Raw genomic sequence first — 24,763 nt, forward strand, 5'->3', positions numbered from 1 at the left:
ACCGCCAGTGCGGCGCTTTGTGCTTTCACAGCGCTTTCCTGACCCAAGCCTGGGTGGTTAGTGGCGTTCGCCAGTGCGGCACTGCATGCACTCTCGTGCTTCTATTGCTGTCACTCTGACACCTCAGTAGCGGTGTCGAGCGCATGAGGTCTATGTACTCAAATCCTGTGTCTTGGGATTGAGTTCTGAGACTCGTTGCTTGCGCTCTTGGTGCGGTACCACAGCCCTGTGACGTAACAGGGTTCGCTTCTTTCACACAGGGTGAGGTTAGCCCATGTGTGTATTCACTTTGTACCGCCATATAGTCCGTCATTACTTGGCAGCAGGTTCCATCTCTGCACGGTGGACCCCGGGCTGCGAACGTACCATACTCTATCTGTCTTATTATTTGGTGCGTTCCGCTAGCCCTAACATTACACTAGCGACAGGGTCTGGCTAGTAATGACGGACAAACAGCAATCCTTGCGGTATATCCAGCAGCTGGAGGGTAGGTTGGCGGCTCTCGAGAGCTCAACCTCAGCTGTGGATGTTACCGCAGTTGCTGTACAGGCTGCTAGCGTGGCTGCAGCAACCTTGTCCATTGCCACCCCTGTTCCGACATTATCTCGCCTCCCGCTGCCAGAAAAATTTTCTGGTGATAGCAAATTTTGTAGGGGATTCGTGAGTCAGTGCTCTATTCACCTCGAGCTCCTGGCTGCATGTTTTCCCACAGAGCGGGCTAAGGTGGGATTTATAGTGTCTCTCTTGTCGGACAGGGCGTTGGAATGGGCTACGCCGCTGTGGGAGCGTGGCGATCATGTGGTGCAGAGTGCTCCGCTGTTCCTGAGCACTCTGAAACAGGTCTTTTTAGGACCTCAAGTCACCCATGATACTGCGCTCCAACTGCTGGCATTAACTCAGGGTGAGTCCTTGGTCAGTCATTTTGCCGTCCAATTCCGCACTTTAGCTTCTGAGCTGGACTGAACGGATAAAGCCCTTATCCCCATATTTTGGAGGGGCCTGGCTGATCACGTTAAGGACGCTCTGGCCACTAGGGAGATTCCTGCCACACTGGAGGAGTTAATAACTGTCTCCACTCGAATTGACCTCCGTTTTAACGAGCGGAGGTTAGAGCGAGCCCAGTGTAGGCAGAGGTTTCGGCTGGCTCCTACCTTCGCCAAACCTCTGGAATCTCCGGTCCTGGTTCCTGAGTCACATGAGGCCATGGAAGTGTCACAAGCGGGATCTAAGTCCCGGACCGCTTGTGCACTCAAGGTCTGTCATGTTTGCCAGCAGTCAGGACATCTAGCCACCAGATGTCCTCAGCGGTCGAGGAAACGTCAGCGTCTAGTGGTAGTAGGTGGAGGTACACTAGACACAGCGACGTTTGCCTCTAAATTGTCCTTTAAGGGGACAATTATTATAGGCTCATTCTCCCACTCGGTAGAGCTCTGCGTGGATTCTGGGGCGGAGGGCAATTTTATGTCTTCTGCCTTCGCCCAACGTCACGCAATACCCCTGGTTATGCTAGCTCAACCAGTAACGGTACGAGTGGTGAACGGGTCGACACTGCCCTCACAGATAACACACCAGACCATCCCTTTTACTCTGTCCATGTCGCCATCTCATCAGGAGATTATAGTTCTGCTCGTCATTCCTGAGGGAATTGATGAGGTCCTGTTGGGAATACCTTGGCTACGGTACCACTCTCCTCATATCGAGTGGTCCTCAGGCAGAATTCTGGGATGGGGCGAATCTTGTGGGGGTAGGTGTCAGAGGGAGTGTGTTCAGGTTGCTACTACAGAGGTACCCGCAGATCTATCCTCTCTCCCCAAGCAGTATTGGTCTTATGCAGACGTGTTCTCCAAAAAGGCGGCGGAGATCCTTCCGCCCCATCGCCCCTATGACTGTCCTATTGATCTCTTGCCTGGTGCTGAGCCTCCCGGGGTCGAGTCTATCCGTTATCTCTCCCGGAGACGGAGGCAATGTCACAGTACATCCAGGAAAATCTGGCAAGAGGATTCATTAGGAAGTCAGTGTCACCTGCTGGGGCAGGGTTCTTCTTCGTGCAGAAGAAGAATGGGGAATTGCGTCCATGCATAGACTACAGGGGTCTTAACGCCATCACCGTTAAGAATAAGTATCCTTTGCCCTTGATATCTGAGCTCTTCGATAGGCTTCGGGGAGCAAGGGTATTTACTAAATTAGATCTGCGGGGTGCTTACAACCTGATTCGCATCCGTGAGGGGGACGAATGGAAGACGGCTTTTAACACCAGGGATGGGCACTATGAATATCTGGTGATGCCCTTTGGGCTCTGTAATGCCTCAGCCATTTTCCAAGACTTTGTGAACGACATCTATTGCTGTCACTCTGACACCTCAGTAGCGGTGTCGAGCACATGAGGTCTATGTACTCAAATCCTGTGTCTTGGGATTGAGTTCTGAGACTCATTGCTTGCGCTCTTGGTGCGGTACCACGGCCCTGTGACGTAACAGGGTTCGCTTCCTTCACACAGGGTGAGGTTAGCCCATGTGTGTATTCACTTTGTACCGCCATATAGTCCGTCATTACTTGGCAGCAGGTTCCATCTCTGCACGGTGGACCCCGGGCTGCGAACGCACCATACTCTATCTGTCTTATTATTTGGTGCGTTCCGCTAGCCCTAACACACAATCACTTACATCACTGTGTAGCCTGCCAATCAAGCACAATAATAAAAATGATCTTAAACACACGTCAACATTCAGAATAGACGACCTCAAAAGGTGCAAGCTGAAGGTTTTACAATGGCCCCCACAGTCCAATGATCTGAACATGATTGAAAATCTGCGGCTAGACTTCAAAATAGAGGATAGAAGACAACCCAGGAATCTGACTGAAAAATTCTTCCTGTTCGAAGGAAGAATGGATGAAAATGTCTTAGCCAAGGATTGAAAGATTCTTGGCTGGCTACAAAAAGCATTTACAAGATGTGATACTTGCAAAAGGGAGTGCTATTTGGTACTAACTGTGAGAAGCTGGCCACTTACTAAAGACTATTGGACGTAGAGCGCAGTCTGCGGCTCTAAGGGATGCAGACTCTTTCCAGCATGGAGCATCGGTTGCATCTATATTATTGTTGTTTTATTAGTGATTTGCTTGGTCGTCAGTTTAGCCTCAGGAATCAATGTTTCCATTCAGTGACAGTATCAGAGGAAGACATGCAGGCTAGATCTTATGCATACCCAAGGCCAGACCCAAGATTAGTAATCAAGGAACTCTATCATTCCATTGTTCTTCCAGCCACTAAGTCCATTGTGTGGATGGGGATTGTAGACTCAATGGAGCCATCACTAGGGGGGTCTCACATGCAGTCACAGGTGATAGGCTTATGGAATAGTATTCATTCTTTGAGCTAAAAGTAAATGTTTAAGGGGGAGGGAGGAAAAGAAGCCACTTTTTTAGTCAGGCAGTTGTTGGAGTGACGTCGAGTGGAGAGGATCTAGGGTGAAGTGTTGTGAATTCAGCTTTTGGGCTCCCTCCGGTGGTTGTAGAGGGTAATGCAGTTGTGCCTGGACTGCAGGATTGGACAGGTGTATCTACTAATTGCAAGACTGACTGGGGTATATAGCTTTGCAGGACTCTTTAGTCCCTGCCAGTTGTCCATTGTTTTTGGAGGATTCACTTCCCTGCTGGTCTCTCCAGTTTGCTGTGCTTTTCTACAAAGATAAGTCCTGGCTTTGTTTTTGCTGTCAACCTGCTGTGGACCTTATAGTTCTGTGCATTTTCATGTTTGTCTTGTCCAGCTTTGTCTGTGAAGGATTTTTTGCAGCCAAGCTGTGTCTCTGGAGATGCAGATATACCCTCCATGTCTTTAGTCAGATGTGGTAATTTGTATTTTCTGTGGTGGATATTTTCTAGTGTTTTTTACTGACCGCATAGTACTCTGTTCTATTCTTTCTTTTTAGCTAGTATGGCCTCCTATGCTAAATTCTGATTTCATGTCTGCGTATGTTATTTCCCTCTCCACTCACCGTCAATATTTGTGGGGGGCTATCTATCCTTTGGGGATTTTATCTGAGGCAAGATAGGTTTCCTGTTTCTGTCTTTAGGGGAAGTTATGACAGAAAAAAGACTCGCACATCCAAACTAGTGTGAATAGGTGCATACCAGGAGCAGCTACCTCCATACATAAATATACAAAAAAGGTTGCACTCTATCGTGCAAAAGCATGTCTAATATGAAATATATGAAATATGAATAGCAAAATGGCTTTTGAACATTAGGAAAATATTTAAGAGACGCTTTGCACAGAATTTGATATAATCAAATAGTGTGAGCCCATCAACCAATCGTCAAGGTGGTCTCATAAAACTGATGGGTCCCTGATCTCCCTGTCCAAATGTGAACACTTACCGAAGGCCAATGTCTGTATGCCTGGGTGAATGTGGACACCTCTGTTCAGCAAAGCCTACATATGGGTTGACCGGGACCAAGTGTGATGAGATGCAATTAAAAACCACACGGTGATGGGAGGAGTGCGCAGTCAGTCAGCTAACATAGAAATGACAGAAAAAAGACTCGCACATCCAAACTAGTGTGAATAGGTGCATACCAGGAGCAGCTACCTCCATACATAAATATACAAAAAAGGTTGCACTCTATCGTGCAAAAGCATGTCTAATATGAAATATATGAAATATGAATAGCAAAATGGCTTTTGAACATTAGGAAAATATTTAAGCCATTTTGCTATTCATATTTCATATATTTCATATTAGACATGCTTTTGCACGATAGAGTGCAACCTTTTTTGTATATTTATGTATGGAGGTAGCTGCTCCTGGTATGCACCTATTCACACTAGTTTGGATGTGCGAGTCTTTTTTCTGTCATTTCTATGTTAGCTGACTGACTGCGCACTCCTCCCATCACCGTGTGGTTTTTAATTGCATCTCATCACACTTGGTCCCGGTCAACCCATATGTAGGCTTTGCTGAACAGAGGTGTCCACATTCACCCAGGCATACAGACATTGGCCTTCGGTAAGTGTTCACATTTGGACAGGGAGATCAGGGACCCATCAGTTTTATGAGACCACCTTGATGATTGGTTTAGGGGAAGTTAGTTCTGAGGCTGTGCTGAGGGGTCTAGGGAGTGTTAGGTACCCCCCACGGCTACTTCTAGTTGCGCTGCTAGGTTCAGGGTTTGCGGTCAGTACAGGGACCACCTTCTCCAGAGTCCGTCTCATGCTGCTCCTAGGCCACCAGATCATAACAGTGAAGCCCTGGAGTCATGGATGGATGGCCTATGGAGTTCTGGAGATTGGTTACTGACTGGGCTGATCCCCCTTCTACGGTTGAGGGATCTGTCATCTGGATTACCCAATCTTTCTTAAGGATTGTTTCTCCTGGATACATGGGTGTCGGATGTGTTATTTGTTGTCTGGAGGAGCCTGGGCTGTGACTAGACTATACCGGCAGGAGATACAAAATCTGTGGGCCAACCAAAAGTTGGGAGACAGTGAGTGTCACCTGGTATGGTGGCAGTGGGTCTATCGGCCACAAGGAGGGGATTTTGTAGACTGTGGGCAATGTGTTTTGGCCATTTACCTGGATTTGTTGTAAAACCATGGATGTATGGAATAAAAAATAGTTGCATCATTAACCCACCTAGGTGATTATTATAACCCACAACTTCAGATCTTCACACTAACCACGCAGTGCACCCAAATGTTTGCATTGGCCCATTTTCCTTTTTGGGATTTTTAAAATGTGAAAGGTGAAATATATATATTTTTTTCCTTAAAATACAAAGGAAATGTGTCATCTTTAACTTTACCTTAATACCTCTGTATTGTAGTGTTGTGTTTTTAGTGATCTCTTATTAGACTCCTTCTGTCTAAATGTTTAATGGTATGTTGTATTGATTGCGGTATATAAGGGGTTTTACCACCATGATTGCGGTATACAAGGGGTTTTACCACCATGATCGCAGTATATAAGGGGTTTTACCACCATGACCGTAGTATATAAGGTATTTTACCACCATGATCGCAGTATATAAGGGATTTTACCACCATGATTGCAGTATATAAGGGGTTTTACCACCATGATCGCAGTATATAAGGGGTTTTACCACCGTGATTGGAGATACCTCTGTGGCTGTACAGGGGTCAGCTGTACAAAACATCTCAGATCACCTGTGTATGTAGCAAGATCAGCTCCTGAGCCATCTCCATGCTCTTACACCTGACATGTGACTAGTTAGACCGCACATGGAGTACTGTGTCCAGTTTTGGGCACCGGTGCTCAGGAAGGATATAATGGAACTAGAGAGAGTAAAAAGGAGGGCAACAAAATTAATAAAGGGGATAGGAGAACTACAATACCCAGATAGATTAGCGAAATTAGGATTATTTAGTCTAGAAAAAAGACGACTGAGGGGCGATCTAATAACCATGTATAAGTATATAAGGGGACAATACAAATATCTCGCTGAGGATCTGTTTATACCAAGGAAGGTGACGGGCACAAGGGGGCATTCTTTGCGTCTGGAGGAGAGAAGGTTTTTCCACCAACATAGAAGAGGATTCTTTACTGTTAGGGCAGTGAGAATCTGGAATTGCTTGCCTGAGGAGGTGGTGATGGCGAACTCAGTCGAGGGGTTCAAGAGAGGCCTGGATGGCTTCCTGGAGCAGAACAATATTGTATCATACAATTATTAGGTTCTGTAGAAGGACGTAGATCTGGGGATTTATTATGATGGAATATAGGCTGAACTGGATGGACAAATGTCTTTTTTCGGCCTTACTAACTATGTTACTATGTTACTATGTATGTCTTCTTTCATCCATATAAATTTAAAGAGGACCTGTCACTCGAAAAAGTAGGTAATATTTTTACCCAGTGTAAATGCTGCTGTTCTCCTGAATCAGGTATATGTGCATTTTCTGTTCCTGCACCTCTCCATTCCTGAGATATGGCCACCTCTTTCACTTGCAAGTTAATCTGTTCCATTTAGCCATATGGGTGTGGAATTTTGTAGGATCATGCCCAATTGGCTATCCAGAGTAGAGTTATATACAGGAGAAAGGGAGCCATATCTTAGAATTGAGAGGAACAGGAACAAAAGAAAAACAACTCTGAATTCTGGAGAAAGGCAGTATTTACACCAGGAAAAAGGTCCACATTTATGGAAAGCGACAAGTCCCCATTAACTACAGTTGCGTTTCTCTTTACCTTGATCTTGACTCTACATATCCTGATTCCTGAGATCTGTGGTGCAAGATTATCAGATTAAAAAAAAATACACGATTTAATAGATTACGGTTGGCACATCAGTATCTTTTAATCATTAGATTGAAAACTTTTATGGGCAGGGACCTTCCTCCTTTTATCTCAAACTTTATTTTTCATTATCTGGATGACATTTGGGTTTTGCTTTTAATATTATCATTATTCAGATGCCAATCATCTCCGGCAAGCCCTGTCTCCATATTTCTGAAACACTGTTTTAGCAGAGGACACACACACATAGTCATGGCATTAGTGGTTTTGCACAACCCACTGAGTACAAGATAGAAGAGCAAGAGAGGTGGATGACTGTTCATCGAGGTCTATTGCGTTTTGAGCCATGCCACCTCCCAAGGAACAGTAAGGATGCCTTTGACCATGTAGTTGACCTGGCTTTGGGTCTCAACGGACTTTGTCTGTCCAAATATTCTCCTTAGATTATGTATTTCCATTCTTTCAAAAAATTTAAGGAAGCATTCCATTAAAGTTATTCTCTTAATATATTGCAGTCATCATATTTTACAGCACTGTGTACTTACAATTGCTCATTTTGCCTTTCTACCCAGCTAATTCTTCTCTTTTCCATTAGATCAATGACATCACATGATTAATAACCGACTAGCTGAATACTTCTAAGCTGTGTGTAGAAACAGGAGGTCAATTTTCTCTGTATGACTCATGAGTCACTGGAAAAGTCCCTGGCAGGTGGGTGGAAGGGGAAGCTGGGTCAGGAGTTGAAGAGGCGAATGATTTATGCAGAGAAAAGAGACTTCTACATAGAGCAGAGAAAACAGAAGAAATAGTTGGGTAGAAAGGCAAAATGAGCAATTGTAAGTACACAGTCCTATATAATATGATGACTGCAATATATTAAGAGGAGAAAAACTTTGATGGGATGAGGGCTTCTTTAAGGAGCCCCTACCTATAAAATACTAGTCAGGCGGACAATGGGTGTAATATTTTTCAACCATATTCCCATTCAATATAGACACAATAACGTAACTTTTGTAAGGAGGCTAATGGCCGTGTAGTCGATGGGAGGTATGTGTCACAGAGATGGCTGCTCCCTGTGATGTAACCCGGAGTATTTTCCTTAGTGCACGTAAGCACTAAGAGGTTCGTTTGGTGCACCTGGGACGGGTTGCGGGTAGCTATGAGACGTGGGCGAGTCGGCTACCCACATACCTCATCTCTGGGTGTGGTTACAGCCTATATAATGGAGGCTGTTGTTTGGCACATGGTCTGTATTGGGAGGGAGAAGATCTCCTGTGTGTCTGGCTCCAGAACGAGCCTGAGTACTGGACATTACTCCAGCCTGTGTGCACACAGACTTGGCGTAGCTGAGCCCTGCTATGGACTTTTTGTGTTGTATTTGCCTGATCTAAAGCCTGTTTATTTTCTTTTTTGCTCCTGGGGTTTATGAAGCAATAAACCCCCATGAATTTTTAATGAAACAAGCCTCCTGTTTTCCTCCCGTCTCACCCGAGTGAGTAAAGCCCCTACACTTCCTTCTCCATTTTTCCTATGGATATGAAATTGCATGTGTTTCCTTCGTCCAGTTGGAGGTCTACGTAAGTTGAGCTATGCTCTTCGTACCCATGCCAGAGAACATAGAGAAACATTTCCTACATTAACAGATGTCTGCTGAGATCTAAACTACTGTATATACTAAATCTGCAATCCAAGAATAAACACCCACCCGTCTTAGGAAAGTATTGAATACTGTTTTTTTTTTCAGTTCATAAATCATAATCATTACCAATTTACTTTTGTGTTTGTCTTAAATGCTTGCAATTGCATTTCACTGTCCGCTTTAATGATCATTAAGTCAACACACTAGTCACTAATGCAGCCCCCTTAAGTTAATTATTATATCTAATAACTTTCATGCTGGAATCGCCTGCTGATTAATTGCTCCCATAAATCTCTTTAAAGAGGTTTGAGCCACCCATTCCCTCACTGATAAACAAGCATTTTCGCCCCGTCTCCCAAGACACTTCCATTATACAAACAAGTAGCTGTGAAACCATGTCCTTCCTAGGAACAAATCCCTTTTACTGCCAGATAGGCACCGTGAAAAAGAAAAAAAAAACAGCTGGTTTAGGCCAATTCTAGCGGTAAAGTAAGTATCTTCTGCTTTTAACTTCACAATAAATGTTCTCGGGTCGCAGGCACACAACTTCAAAGTGCACCGATTCCACTTGGGGCTTTCATTTATAAACAGGATTATATCCGGCACAAAGAGGAAGATTTTCTCCTGCGTCGATAAATACTGAACTGGACTTTGTGATTGTGTTTGTTGTAAAATATAATTTTATGTGTAGAACAAAAAAATAAATTGCTATGAAATCTGTAATAGTGCTCCCCACTGGCGGACACAGGCACAAGTATATGGGCCAAATGCTCATCGTAATGTACAACTCCACCTGCTTTGGAGGTGGTTGAGGGCCCCATTACCTCTTAGGCCCCTGTGCGGCTGAACACGTTTCACCAATGATATGCTGGTCCGGTCAAATGGGGGTCTCAGGTCTGCTTCGGCGCCTCCTATCTTCATTCCATGAAGAATGACCTTTCCAGCGCCTGCGCACTGCAGTACTTTGCTCTGCCCTCAACAGGGCAGACAAAGTACGCCTGCACCGGAGCCGCGGCGTGAAGACCAGGAGAGGACGTCATGGAATGAAGATGGGAGGCGTTGTACCAGACCTGAGACACCCATCGCAGCGGGACCGCCCCTGGGTGAGTATAATCTAACCTCTTTCTCTCCTCTTTCAGGTAACATCGGCGGCTTATCTACAGCATTACAGAATATTTTAACAACTACCACAAAAGACTTCAAGCTGTCATTGATGGTAGAGGGGGCAATACACGGTATTAAGAAATGGGGTATGTGAACTTTTGATCAGGGTCATTTGGATGTTTTGGGTTGTCATTATGATTTAAAAAGAGAAAACACAATAGTTTGACAATAAATGGCTTCACCCAACCACTAACCAAGAGCGGAAAAAAAGTTTTGGTGTTATCATTCGTATTCTCTGAAAAAGGCCAAGAAAGCAAAAATTCTGCCAGGGTAAGGTAACTTTTGAGCTCAACTGTACATATAACAAGTTACTTACAATCTATAAAGTGTGTCAATAATACATAAGAGGGCTACAAGCAGTGTGTTAGCAACATGCAGTCTCGTAAAGTCTGGTATAAAAAGCGAGTACATAAATACTAATGTGTAATGTAAGTTCTGTTAATAATAGACATGATGGTCAAAATATTAGCTATGTACGAAATAATAGCGGTTTAATATCACTAATTTGTTTAATTTTTGTTTTTGGCAGAAAAGATTACACAACATGGGGAAAAAAAATCAAGACTAGGCATAGGTGAGTAATGGGCAACCAACAGAATCAGCGGTCATGACATGCATTTGACATGCTAATTGGCTGTAATTGACTCATTTAATGAAGGGGGTGTTCTAATTATAAGAAGTGCGAAGTTCAATTAGTGAGGTAATTCATTCTGTGAAGAAACAGGTGTCAATTATGGTCCTTATATAAAAAAGGTATTTGAGATGGGCGGCGATGAACTGAAAGTTGTAAATAACTTCAACCTACCCATATTGATGATAACTCAAGATTAGTGAATGTACTCGGATAACATCTTATATGAGCACACTCGGGTGTTATCCGAGGATGTGCGCATGCTCCTATATTATGTTCAAGTCTGCATAATTTGTGAGGATTGCGTAACAAACAAGCATGTGTTGAGGCTGTCCAACAGCCGCAAATCATGCAGCCGACAGGGACATGAATATAATACACGAGCAAGACAAGACGTTATCCGAGCATGTTCGCTCATCACTTCTCGAGATTTAACAACGACACCGAAAGTCATTAGGAGAATAGCTATGGTTAAATCAACAATGAAGCTGAAGACCCTGGACAAGGTCTTCAAATAGAGGTACTTTTCTCTGGCAATGAAAGCATGGCTTGTACATAGCCTGTTCTTTTATGTGTTGACATATGTGTGTGAAACCTGGACAAAAAAGAAACAAGACAGAAGAAAAATCATCACCTTTGAAATGTGGTGCTGGATACGAATTTTAACATAGATGGCCAGAGGAACAAAATATTTAGAATTGAGAGTCCTCAGTGGTTGATACCTTTTAATGGCTAACTGAAAAGATGGTAACAAATTGCAAGCTTTCGAGACTACACAGGTCTCTTCATCAGGCTTAGACTAATACAAATTCTGAAGAATCACATATTTATGCACAACATGGCAAAGACAAAAAAAAAGGGAAAAACCATGGATAAGACAGGTAACATGAAGCAGAATTACCATGGGTAATAAACAGTTACGTCCATAAATATTGGGCCAATTCTTAGATAAGGATTGTTTTATTGTCCTGTGATTAGGGTCTCTGTTGTGATGACCCCACATGGTCTGAGGGGCAAGCTCCCTAGTTGATGTAAAAAGACATAAATCCATGCGACACATTCATTCCTGCAGTGTGAGTGTCAAAGGTCGTCATCAGTTTATATTCCCAGACTCTTCTGTCTCTCTGAGATTTGAAGCTACCTTTTACCTACTTCTATCTACTGGCTAACACGGTACCAAGATATATTTCTTTCCTGTATCAGAAGAACAAACAAATCCATTTTGGAACAAATCAAGCCAGACATGTCACTCGAAGCAAGGATCGTTCATTGAGCTACAACTTGCCTACTTTGGATACATCATACGAAGAGAGCAATCACTGGTTGGAAGAATAGAAGGAAATAAACAAATGCAAACACATATAATATGAGGTCCCACAAGATTAGATACCAAACAGAAAAATACCCTAAAAAATAGTTACTTCCAGCTCAGAGGCACAGAAATGGTGGGCCCCACTTATGCTAATCTGCTCCTGGGCTGATGGGAAGATACTCATGTCTTCAGGGACAGGAATGTCACATGGTGCCCCCTTATACAATTTTTGGGGCAGAGCATAGATGACATCCTCATCCTTTGCTCAGGGGATCAGACCTCTTTTTTTAATACCTGAACCAAAACCAACTGTGTCTCGCATTTACCTATAAGGTTGGGGGTGATATCCTGTTTCTTGTTGTCACTATCTTTATTGAAGCGAATGATTCTCTAGTGACATCGATGTTTCGAAAGCTCACAGCAACGAATAGTTTACTATCGTGGAAGAGTTATCACACTATGCCCTTAAAGAGAGGGATCCCAAAGGATTTTCAGTATAAAGATGCGGACCTAAAAAAAGATTTAAGAAAAGCGGTTACCCAGGGGAGGTTGTGAACTTGACCCATAGGAATGCCATGGAGAGTGATAGATCATCATTACTGACTTCAAGACCAAAACACGAATCTGATTTAGTCACGAGACTGATAGGGACATTTGATGACCAAACTACCAGAATAAAGGATATCCTCAGAAAACACGGGGGAATCCTAAGGGTCGATCCAGATATTTGAGGCGGGATTTCTCCCACTCCCTTTGTGACATATACAGTAGAAGAGGTAGGTCCATAAAGGACCATGTTGTCTATAGCCATTTTACTCCACCTATGAGAGATGGACACCAGATCAATGGATAGCTTCAAAAGTGGGCACTGCACTTTCTGCTGATAAATTTCCCCTTCAGCAATTTTCAAAAGCACAGCAACAAACAGGAAATATAGGAACACACCCGGGCAAGTGCGGGGGCTCTAATCAACTGAGAGGTGGCCACTAGCCATCAGGGACACCAGCACGCTATGGGGGCTGTAAGTCGGGGGGCCCCTGTGCTTTTATTTGTTTTAAATACTTACCTCTACACATTCCCTGCTGGTAAAAGTTCCGGTCTCTTCTATATCTTCTGACTCTCTGATGTCTCAGGGCTAGTGTTGAGCGATACCTTCCGATATCGGAAAGTATCGGATAGGATCGGCCGATATTCAAAAAATATCGGATATCGCCGATACCGATACCCGATCCCAATGCAAGTCAATGGGACCAAAATATCGGAATTAAAATAAACCCTTTCTTGCCTTGTAGGTTCATTCTACATGAAGGAAAACAACTAAGAATAATGCCGGATGTATTTGGGGAGGTGGCGGAGACATTAAAGTCATAGAGGTTTATCCCAATCAAATAGAATAGCATGTTTTTTTTTTTAAGACGTTCGGAGTGACAAAGATATTGACTATGTACATTTTTTTTTTTATTTTGTCAGATATTGATGTTTCACTATTCCACGCCCTTCCCCTTCTTTTTTTTCTTTTTTTTTTTTCTTTTCCCACACTTTCATCTTCATCATCATCAGCATCTTTGACATCAACTTCTTCTTCACCTTATTCATCTTCTTCTTCATCCTTTACCTTTTTTTTTTTATTACATTCTTCATATTCATTTTATTCAACTATTATTATTCTTCCTATTCTACATATTCTTTTTATTCCACTATTATTATTCTTCCTATTTTACTTCTTCATCATATTCTCATTTGTGACAGGCATTCCCGTAGTTGTTATCTATAAAAGTTGGAAGATTACACCTTCCGTTCTGCCAGTCACAAAAGTTACATTTGTCCGCGTTCAGTTTGGCCTGCAGCATCAGGCTTTATCCAGGGGCACCACGAGGAGGAACGGACTCACCCCCATACACTGCTTAGTCTTCTTCTGCATATAATTTAGATAATATCTTTTGCTCTGATATTAAGTCTTATGCTTAATGTTCTTCTGCTCTTTGTTATGCAGCCTCTTGTTCTTCTGCTTCTCGGTCTTCCATGTCGTCGTCTCCAGGGTCGTCGTCTCCAGTGTCGTCATCTCCGCCGTCGTCGTCTCCGCCGTCGTCGTCTCCGCCGTCGTCGTCGTCGTCATCGGGGTGGTCTTCCGGGTCGTCGTCGTCGTCATCGGGGTGGTCTTCCGGGTCGTCGACTTTAGGGTCTTCAACTTGGAAATGTAGCAGAAGGTACAAGAAGGCTGAGAAAATGCCAAGAACCAGCTGATGGAACTGGAACTCGGATGGCTACCCGAAGGTTCAAGAGCCTATGGAACTACCGAGGACCAGCTGACGTTACTGGAACCCGGTTACTAAGCAGGAGGTACCCGTGCTAAAAAGCACTACCAAGGACCGCCTGACGTTGGCGGAACTCGGATACCCAGAAGGAGGCACCTAAGCCAAAGGCTCTGCCCGGAACCAGCTGACGGTACTGGAACCAGGATGGGGAGCAGAAGGTACAAGAGCAAAATACACTGCCGAGAACCAGCTGACGGTACTGGAAGCCGGATGGGTAGCTGAAGGTCCAAGAGCCAATGGAACTACCGAGGACCAGCTGACGTTACTGGAACCCGGTTACTAAGCAGGAGGTACCCGTGCCCGAAAGCACTACCAAGGACCACCTGACGTTGGTGGAACTTGGATACCCAGAAGGAGGCACCTAAGCCAAAGACTCTGCCCGGAACCAGCTGACGTTACTGGAACCAGGATGGGGAGCAGAAGGTACAAGAGCAAAAGACACTGCCGAGAACCAGCTGACGGTGCTGGAACCAGGTGGTGGACCTGAAGGCCCACAGGAGAGGAGAGAACAGCTAGGCCGCGAGGCAGCCGCAGTTACCGAACCCCAACAGTCCTACAGGGGGAGCTGGGCCTACTGGCACTACAGAACCAGCCTTGACTACCAGTTCACGCAGCCCACATAGGAAGCTCCTAAACTGGAGGCACCCTGGAGTTGGCTAACCCGACAGCACCACGACGGGGCAAGCATAGGCGTCTCAGTGAGCTTGACACAACCCGGAAACAGCTGACGGTGCTGAAACCAGGCTTGGCACGAGGGAGTACCTGTGTCAAAAACACTGCCGAGAACCAGCTGGCGTTGCTGGAACCCAGATACGTTGCCCCAGTGTGCAAGAGCCAATGGCACAACCGAGGACCAGCTGGCGGTGCTGAAACCCGGTTACTAAGCTGTAGGTGCCCGCGCTTAAAAGCACTACCAAGGACCGCCTGACGTTGGCGGAACTCGGATACCCAGGAGGAGGCACCTAAGCCAAAGGCTCGGCCTGGAACCAGCTGACGGTGCTGGAACCAGGTGGTGGACCCGAAGGTCCACAGGAGAGGAGAGAACAGCTAGGCCACGAGGCAGCCGCAGTTACCGAACCCCAACAGTCCTACAGGGGGAGCTGGGCCTACTGGCACTACAGAACCAGCCTTGACTACCAGTTCACGCAGCCCACATAGGAAGCTCCAAAACTGGAGGCACCCTGGAGTTGGCTAACCCGACCGCAACACGACGGGGCAAGCATAGGCGTCTCAGTGAGCTTGACACAACCCGGAAACAGCTGACGGTGCTGAAACCAGGCTTGGCACGAGGGAGTACCTGTGACAAGAACACTGCCGAGAACCAGCTGGCGGTGCTGGAACCCAGATGCGTTGCCCCAGTGTGCAAGAGCCAATGGCACCGAGGTCCAGCTGGCGGTGCTGGAACCCGGTTACTAAGCTGTAGGTGCCCGCGCTTAAAAGCACTACCAAGGACCGCCTGGCGTTGGCGGAACTCGGATACCCAGGAGGAGGCACCTAAGCCAAAGGCTCGGCCTGGAACCAGCTGACGGTGCTGGAACCAGGTGGTGGACCCGAAGGTCCACAGGAGAGGAGAGAACAGCTAGGCCGCGAGGCAGCTGTAGTTACCGAACCCCAACAGTCCTACAGGGGGAGCTGGGCCTACTGGCACTACAGAACCAGCCTTGACTACCAGTTCACACAGCCCACATAGGAAGCTTCTAAACTGGAGGCACCCTGGAGTTGGCTAACCCGACAGCACCACGACGGGGCAAGCATAGGCGTCTCAGTGAGCTTGACACAACCCGGAAACAGCTGACGGTGCTGAAACCAGGCTTGGCACGAGGGAGTACCTGTGACAAGAACACTGCCGAGAACCAGCTGGCGGTGCTGGAACCCAGATGCGTTGCCCCAGTGTGCAAGAGCCAATGGCACCGAGGACCAGCTGGCGGTGCTGGAACCCGGTTACTAAGCTGTAGGTGCCCGCGCTTAAAAGCACTACCAAGGACCGCCTGGCGTTGGCGGAACTCGGATACCCAGGAGGAGGCACCTAAGCCAAAGGCTCGGCCTGGAACCAGCTGACGGTGCTGGAACCAGGTGGTGGACCCGAAGGTCCACAGGAGAGGAGAGAACAGCTAGGCCGCGAGGCAGCCGCAGTTACCGAACCCCAACAGTCCTACAGGGGGAGCTGGGCCTACTGGCACTACAGAACCAGCCTTGACTACCAGTTCACGCAGCCCACATAGGAAGCTCCTAAACTGGAGGCACCCTGGAGTTGGCTAACCCGACAGCACCACGACGGGGCAAGCATAGGCGTCTCAGTGAGCTTGACACAACCCGGAAACAGCTGACGGTGCTGAAACCAGGCTTGGCACGAGGGAGTACCTGTGTCAAAAACACTGCCGAGAACCAGCTGGCGTTGCTGGAACCCAGATGCGTTGCCCCAGTGTGCAAGAGCCAATGGCACGACCGAGGACCAGCTGGCGGTGCTGGAACTCGGTTACTAAGCTGTAGGTGCCCGCGCTTAAAAGCACTACCAAGGACCGCCTGACGTTGGCGGAACTCGGATACCCAGGAGGAGGCACCTAAGCCAAAGGCTCGGCCTGGAACCAGCTGACGGTGCTGGAACCAGGTGGTGGACCCGAATGTCCACAGGAGAGGAGAGAACAGCTAGGCCGCGAGGCAGCCGCAGTTACCGAACCCCAACAGTCCTACAGGGGGAGCTGGGCCTACTGGCACTACAGAACCAGCCTTGACTACCAGTTCACGCAGCCCACATAGGAAGCTCCTAAACTGGAGGCACCCTGGAGTTGGCTAACCCGACAGCACTACGACGGGGCAAGCATAGGCGTCTCAGTGAGCTTGACACAACCCGGAAACAGCTGACGGTGCTGAAACCAGGCTTGGCACGAGGGAGTACCTGTGTCAAAAACACTGCCGAGAACCAGCTGGCGTTGCTGGAACCCAGATGCGTTGCCCCAGTGTGCAAGAGCCAATGGCACGACCGAGGACCAGCTGGCGGTGCTGGAACCCGGTTACTAAGCTGTAGGTGCCCGCGCTTAAAAGCCCTACCAAGGACCGCCTGACGTTGGCGGAACTCGGATACCCAGGAGGAGGCACCTAAGCCAAAGGCTCGGCCTGGAACCAGCTGACGGTGCTGGAACCAGGTGGTGGACCCGAAGGTCCACAGGAGAGGAGAGAACAGCTAGGCCGCGAGGCAGCCGCAGTTACCGAACCCCAACAGTCCTACAGGGGGAGCTGGGCCTACTGGCACTACAGAACCAGCCTTGACTACCAGTTCACGCAGCCCACATAGGAAGCTCCAAAACTGGAGGCACCCTGGAGTTGGCTAACCCGACCGCAACACGACGGGGCAAGCATAGGCGTCTCAGTGAGCTTGACACAACCCGGAAACAGCTGACGGTGCTGAAACCTGGCTTGGCACGAGGGAGTACCTGTGACAAGAACACTGCCGAGAACCAGCTGGCGGTGCTGGAACCCAGATGCGTTGCCCCAGTGTGCAAGAGCCAATGGCACGACCGAGGACCAGCTGGCGGTGCTGGAACCCGGTTACTAAGCTGTAGGTGCCCGCGCTTAAAAGCACTACCAAGGACCGCCTGACGTTGGCGGAACTCGGATACCCAGGAGGAGGCACCTAAGCCAAAGGTTCGGCCCGGAACCAGCTGACGGTGCTGGAACCAGGTGGTGGACCCCAAGGCCCACAGGAGAGGAGAGAACAGCTAGGCCGCGAGGCAGCCGCAGTTACCGAACCCCAACAGTCCTACAGGGGGAGCTGGGCCTACTGGCACTACAGAACCAGACTTGACTACCAGTTCACGCAGCCCACATAGGAAGCTCCTAAACTGGAGGCACCCTGGAGTTGGCTAACCCGACCGCACCACGACGGGGCAAGCATAGGCGTCTCAGCGAGTTTGACACAACCCGGAAACAGCTGACGGTGCTGAAACCAGGCTTGGCACGAGGGTGTACCTGTGACAAAAACACTGCCGAGAACCAGCTGGCGTTGCTGGAACCCAGATGCGTTGCCCCAGTGTGCAAGAGCCAATGGCACGACCGAGGACCAGCTGGCGGTGCTGGAACCCGGTTACTAAGCTGTAGGTGCCCGCGCTTAAAAGCACTACCAAGGACCGCCTGACGTTGGCGGAACTCGGATACCCAGGAGGAGGCACCTAAGCCAAAGGCTCGGCCTGGAACCAGCTGACGGTGCTGGAACCAGGTGGTGGACCCCAAGGCCCACAGGAGAGGAGAGAACAGCTAGGCCGCGAGGCAGCCGCAGTTACCGAACCCCAACAGTCCTACAGGGGGAGCTGGGCCTACTGGCACTACAGAACCAGACTTGACTACCAGTTCACGCAGCCCACATAGGAAGCTCCTAAACTGGAGGCACCCTGGAGTTGGCTAACCCGACCGCACCACGACGGGGCAAGCATAGGCGTCTCAGCGAGTTTGACACAACCCGGAAACAGCTGACGGTGCTGAAACCAGGCTTGGCACGAGGGTGTACCTGTGACAAAAACACTGCCGAGAACCAGCTGGCGTTGCTGGAACCCAGATGCGTTGCCCCAGTGTGCAAGAGCCAATGGCACGACCGAGGACCAGCTGGCGGTGCTGGAACCCGGTTACTAAGCTGTAGGTGCCCGCGCTTAAAAGCACTACCAAGGACCGCCTGACGTTGGCGGAACTCGGATACCCAGGAGGAGGCACCTAAGCCAAAGGCTCGGCCTGGAACCAGCTGACGGTGCTGGAACCAGGTGGTGGACCCCAAGGCCCACAGGAGAGGAGAGAAGAGCTAGGCCGCGAGGCAGCCGCAGTTACCGAACCCCAACAGTCCTACAGGGGGAGCTGGGCCTACTGGCACTACAGAACCAGCCTTGACTACCAGTTCACGCAGCCCACATAGGAAGCTCCTAAACTGGAGGCACCCTGGAGTTGGCTAACCCGACCGCAACACGACGGGGCAAGCATAGGCGTCTCAGTGAGCTTGACACTACCCGGAAACAGCTGACGGTGCTGGAACCAGGTTTGGCACGAGGGAGTACCAGTGACAAAAACACTGCCGAGAACCAGCTGGCGGTGCTGGAACCCAGATGCGTTGCCTATTAAAGATTGTCTTCCTAGAGCCCCAACTAGCGGTGCTGGAGCAAAGGGTAAGCAGGGGGAGCAGAGTGTAGGCCGAAGCCTGCACTGGAGGCAGCTTTGTGTCAGCGTTGCGTTTGCAGGACACTTTGCCGGCTACACAGTGTGGGAACAGCTGGCGTTGCTGAACCCCACTAACACAATGGCGGGTGTTTTTCTCTGTGCAGCTAGCACTTGCGGGTAAAAACTTGCGATGTTAGAGCCCGTGGTGAAGCAGGAGGAGGAGGAGAGGAGCAGAGTGTAGGCCGAAGCCTAGTTGAACCAATTTCAAAGGAAACCTTTAACCCCCCCTCAGGTGTTACAAACTACAAGAGACACACCTTGTGCAGTATTAATGCTGCACAAGTGAAAGGTTGCTCTATTAATATGTCCACTTGCACACGCTGAATGAAAGACGTACACAATTTAGCCCATTCTACAGTCAAACTGTAGTGGATGCGTGACTTGGCTTTTTAAGGAGACGCAGCACAGGTGTCCCAAATAACGCCTTGGTGCTTGGCGCAGCTTCCTGAGCATTGTTATTTGCTGTACAGGAGTCTGCGCTCTTGTGTTATCCATTGGCAATGCCCTGTTAGAGCTGCCCGTCTTATGACCTCATTTCATGTTGGCCGGTGCGGTTAACGATGGCCATAAATCCCAGACCCACAGTGCCTTTTCATAAAGTCACACTGCGGTGCTGGGATTCGTGTCCTTGAGCAGTAAATATTTTGGCCGCTCACACACGTCCTTACACCTGCTTCAGACTGGGCGGCCTCTGCTGATCCCTTCTCGCATGCCGCGGCCATGAGGCTGCACAGTCTGAAGAAGGCAGAAGGAGATGAGTTAAGACAGGCGAAGATATGCACTGCTCGTGCCCATCAATCACACCCTCGCAGTCAAAATATAGGAGACAACGAGGGGCGTTGTGTCGGGCAGGGCGGACGCACAGGCACAGCCAGCCAACCAATGATGTCAGAAGACGGGCAGCGCTAACAATGGGGGTGCTGCGTGTCATTAGAAATGAAAGTCACACCTCAGGGACAGTGGAATGGTCTCTAATGAGACACATTTTGTACGTGTTGAGTTCCACGTGGGCAAGGAGAAAAAGTCAGCCACCTTGTACAAATGCAGCAGTACTGCTGTACAAGGTGGCTGTTATACATAGAAACACCTGGGGGGGTGGGGCCAGGTTCCCTTTAATTTTAGTTCATGTGCCTGCGTGGCGTTTGCAGGTCACGTTGCCGGCTACACAGCAGGGGAACAGCTGGCGGTGCTGAACCCCACTAACACATTGGCTGGTGTTTTTCTCTGTGCAGCTAGCATGTCCGGGCAGAAACTGGCGGTGTTTGAGCCCAGGGTCAGCAGGAGGAGGAGAGGAGCAGAGTGTAGGCCGAAGCCTGCACTGGTGGCAGCTTTTGTTCTGTTGTGCCAGCGTGGCTTGTGCTGGACACGATGTCGGCTACACAGCAGGGGAACAGCTGGCGGTGCTGAACCCCACTAACACATTGGCTGGTGTTTTTTTCTGTGCAGCTAGCACTTCCAGGCTACAACTGGCGGTGTTATAGCCCAGGGTCAGCAGGAGGAGGAGAGGAGCAGAGTGTAGGCCGAAGCCTAGTTGAACCAATTTCAAAGGTTACCTTTAACCCCCCCTCAGGTGTTGCAAGGTACAAGAGCCACACATTGTGCAGCATTAATGCTGCACAAGTAAAAGGTTGCTCTATTTAGTTTGCTCCTTGCACACGCTGAATAAAACACGTACACTATTTAGCCCATTATACTGTCAAACAGTTGTGGAGGCGTGACTTGTCTTTTTAAGGAGACGCAGCACAGGTGTCAAAATTTGCACCTAGGTACTGGGCGCAGATTCCTGAGCGTTGTTATTTGCTGTACAGGAGTCTGCGCTATTGTGATCCCTTGGCCATGCGCTGTGAGCGCTTCCTGTCTTCTGACCTCATTTCATGTCGGCCGTTGCGGTTAGCGATGGACATGAATCCCAGACCCACAGTGTGTTTTCAAAAAATCACACTGCGTGGCTGGGATTCGTGGCCTTGTGCAGTAAATATGTTTGACACTCACACATGTCCTTACACCAGCTTCAGACTGGGCGACCTCATCTGATCCCTTATCGCCTGCCGCGGCCATGAGGACACCCAGTCTGAAGAAGGCGGAAGGAGATGAGTGAACACAGGCAAACATATGCACTGCACATGCCCATCAATCACACCCTCGCTGTCCAAAAAAATAAGACACCGAGGGGCGTTGTTTCGAGCAGGGCAGACGCACAGGCGCAGCCAGCTAACCAATGATGTCAAAAGACGGGCAGCGCTAATAAGGGTGGTGCTGCGTATCATTAGAAAGGAAAGTCACACCTCAGGGACAGTGGAATGGTCTCAATGAGACACATTTTGTACGTGTTGAGTTCCACGTGGGCAAGGAGAAAAAGTCAGCCACCTTGTACAAATGCAGCAGTACTGCTGTACAAGGTGGCTGTTATACATAGAAACACCTGGGGGTGGGGGGCCGGCTCCCTTCAATTTCAGTTCATGTGCCTGCGTGGCGTTTGCAGGTCACGTTGCAAGCTACACAGCAGGGGAACAGCTGGCGTTGCTGAACCCCACTGACACATTGACTGGTGTTTTTCTCTGTGCAGCTCGCATGTCCGGGCAAAAACTGGCGGTGTTAGAGCCCAGGGTCAGCAGGAGGAGGAGAGGAGCAGTGTGTAGGCCGAAGCCTGCACTGGTGGCAGCTTTTGGTCGGTTGTGCCAGCGTGGCTTGTGCTGGACACGATGCAAGCTACACAGCAGGGGAACAGCTGGCGTTGCTGAACCCCACTGACACATTGACTGGTGTTTTTCTCTGTGCAGCTCGCATGTCCGAGCAAAAACTGGCGGTGTTAGAGCCCAGGGTCAGCAGGAGGAGGAGAGGAGCAATGTGTAGGCCGAAGCCTGCACTGTTGGCAGCTTTTGGTCGGTTGTGCCAGCGTGGCTTGTGCTGGACACGATGTCGGCTACACAGCAGGGGAACAGCTGGCGGTGCTGAACCCCACTAACACATTGGCTGGTGTTTTTCTCTGTGCAGCTAGCAGTTCCGGGCAAAAAATAGCGGTGTTTGAGCCCAGGGTCAGCAGGAGAGGAGCAGAGTGTAGGCCAAAGCCTAGTTGAACCAATTTCAAAGGTTACCTTTAACCCCCCCTCAGGTGTTGCAAGGTACAAGAGCCACACCTTGTGCAGCATTAATGCTGCACAAGTAAAAGGTTGCTCTATTTAGTTTGCTCCTTGCACACGCTGAATAAAACACGTACACTATTTAGCCCATTATACTGTCAAACAGTTGTGGAGGCGTGACTTGTCTTTTTAAGGAGACGCAGCACAGGTGTCAAAATTTGCACCTAGGTACTGGGCGCAGATTCCTGAGCGTTGTTATTTGCTGTACAGGAGTCTGCGCTATTGTGATCCCTTGGCCATGCGCTATGAGCGCTTCCTGTCTTCTGACCTCATTTCATGTCGGCCGTTGCGGTTAGCGATGGAAATGAATCCCAGACCCACAGTGTGTTTTCAAAAAATCACACTGCGTGGCTGGGATTCGCGGCCTTGTGCAGTAAATAGGTTTGCCGCTCACACATGTCCTTACACCTGCTTCAGACTGGGCGGCCTCAGCTGATCCCTTATCGCCTACCACGGCCAGGAGGCCGCACAGTCTGAAGAAGGCGGAAGGAGATGAGTTAAGACAGGCGAACAAATGCACTGCTCGTGCCCATAAACCACACCCTCGCTGACAAAATAAATATGACAACGAGGGGCGTTGTTTCTAGCAGGGCGGATGCACAGGCGCAGCCAGCTAACAATGATGACAAAAGACGGGAAACGCTACCAAGGGGGGTGCTGCGTATCATTAGAAAGGAAAGTCACACCTCAGGGACAGTGGAATGGTCTCAATGAGACACATTTTGTACGTGTTGAGTTCCACGTGGGCAAGGAGAAAAAGTCAGCCACCTTGTACAAATGCAGCAGTACTGCTGTACTAGGTGGCTGTTATACATAGAAACACCTGGGGGGGTGGGGCCAGGTTCCCTTTAATTTCAGTTCATGTGCCTGCGTGGCGTTTGCAGGTCACGTTGCCGGCTACACAGCAGGGGAACAGCTGGCGGTGCTGAACCCCACTAACACATTGGCTGGTGTTTTTCTCTGTGCAGCTAGCATGTCCGGGCAGAAACTGGCGGTGTTTGAGCCCAGGGTCAGCAGGAGGAGGAGAGGAGCAGAGTGTAGGCCGAAGCCTGCACTGGTGGCAGCTTTTGTTCTGTTGTGCCAGCGTGGCTTGTGCTGGACACGATGTCGGCTACACAGCAGGGGAACAGCTGGCGGTGCTGAACCCCACTAACACATTGGCTGGTGTTTTTTTCTGTGCAGCTAGCACTTCCAGGCTACAACTGGCGGTGTTATAGCCCAGGGTCAGCAGGAGGAGGAGAGGAGCAGAGTGTAGGCCGAAGCCTAGTTGAACCAATTTCAAAGGTTACCTTTAACCCCCCCTCAGGTGTTGCAAGGTACAAGAGCCACACATTGTGCAGCATTAATGCTGCACAAGTAAAAGGTTGCTCTATTTAGTTTGCTCCTTGCACACGCTGAATAAAACACGTACACTATTTAGCCCATTATACTGTCAAACAGTTGTGGAGGCGTGACTTGTCTTTTTAAGGAGACGCAGCACAGGTGTCAAAATTTGCACCTAGGTACTGGGCGCAGATTCCTGAGCGTTGTTATTTGCTGTACAGGAGTCTGCGCTATTGTGATCCCTTGGCCATGCGCTGTGAGCGCTTCCTGTCTTCTGACCTCATTTCATGTCGGCCGTTGCGGTTAGCGATGGACATGAATCCCAGACCCACAGTGTGTTTTCAAAAAATCACACTGCGTGGCTGGGATTCGTGGCCTTGTGCAGTAAATATGTTTGACACTCACACATGTCCTTACACCAGCTTCAGACTGGGCGACCTCATCTGATCCCTTATCGCCTGCCGCGGCCATGAGGACACCCAGTCTGAAGAAGGCGGAAGGAGATGAGTGAACACAGGCAAACATATGCACTGCACATGCCCATCAATCACACCCTCGCTGTCCAAAAAAATAAGACACCGAGGGGCGTTGTTTCGAGCAGGGCAGACGCACAGGCGCAGCCAGCTAACCAATGATGTCAAAAGACGGGCAGCGCTAATAAGGGTGGTGCTGCGTATCATTAGAAAGGAAAGTCACACCTCAGAGACAGTGGAATGGTCTCAATGAGACACATTTTGTACGTGTTGAGTTCCACGTGGGCAAGGAGAAAAAGTCAGCCACCTTGTACAAATGC

The sequence above is a fragment of the Ranitomeya imitator genome, chromosome 3 (assembly GCF_032444005.1).
Source record: "Ranitomeya imitator isolate aRanImi1 chromosome 3, aRanImi1.pri, whole genome shotgun sequence".
In the NCBI taxonomy this organism is placed as follows: domain Eukaryota; kingdom Metazoa; phylum Chordata; class Amphibia; order Anura; family Dendrobatidae; genus Ranitomeya; species Ranitomeya imitator.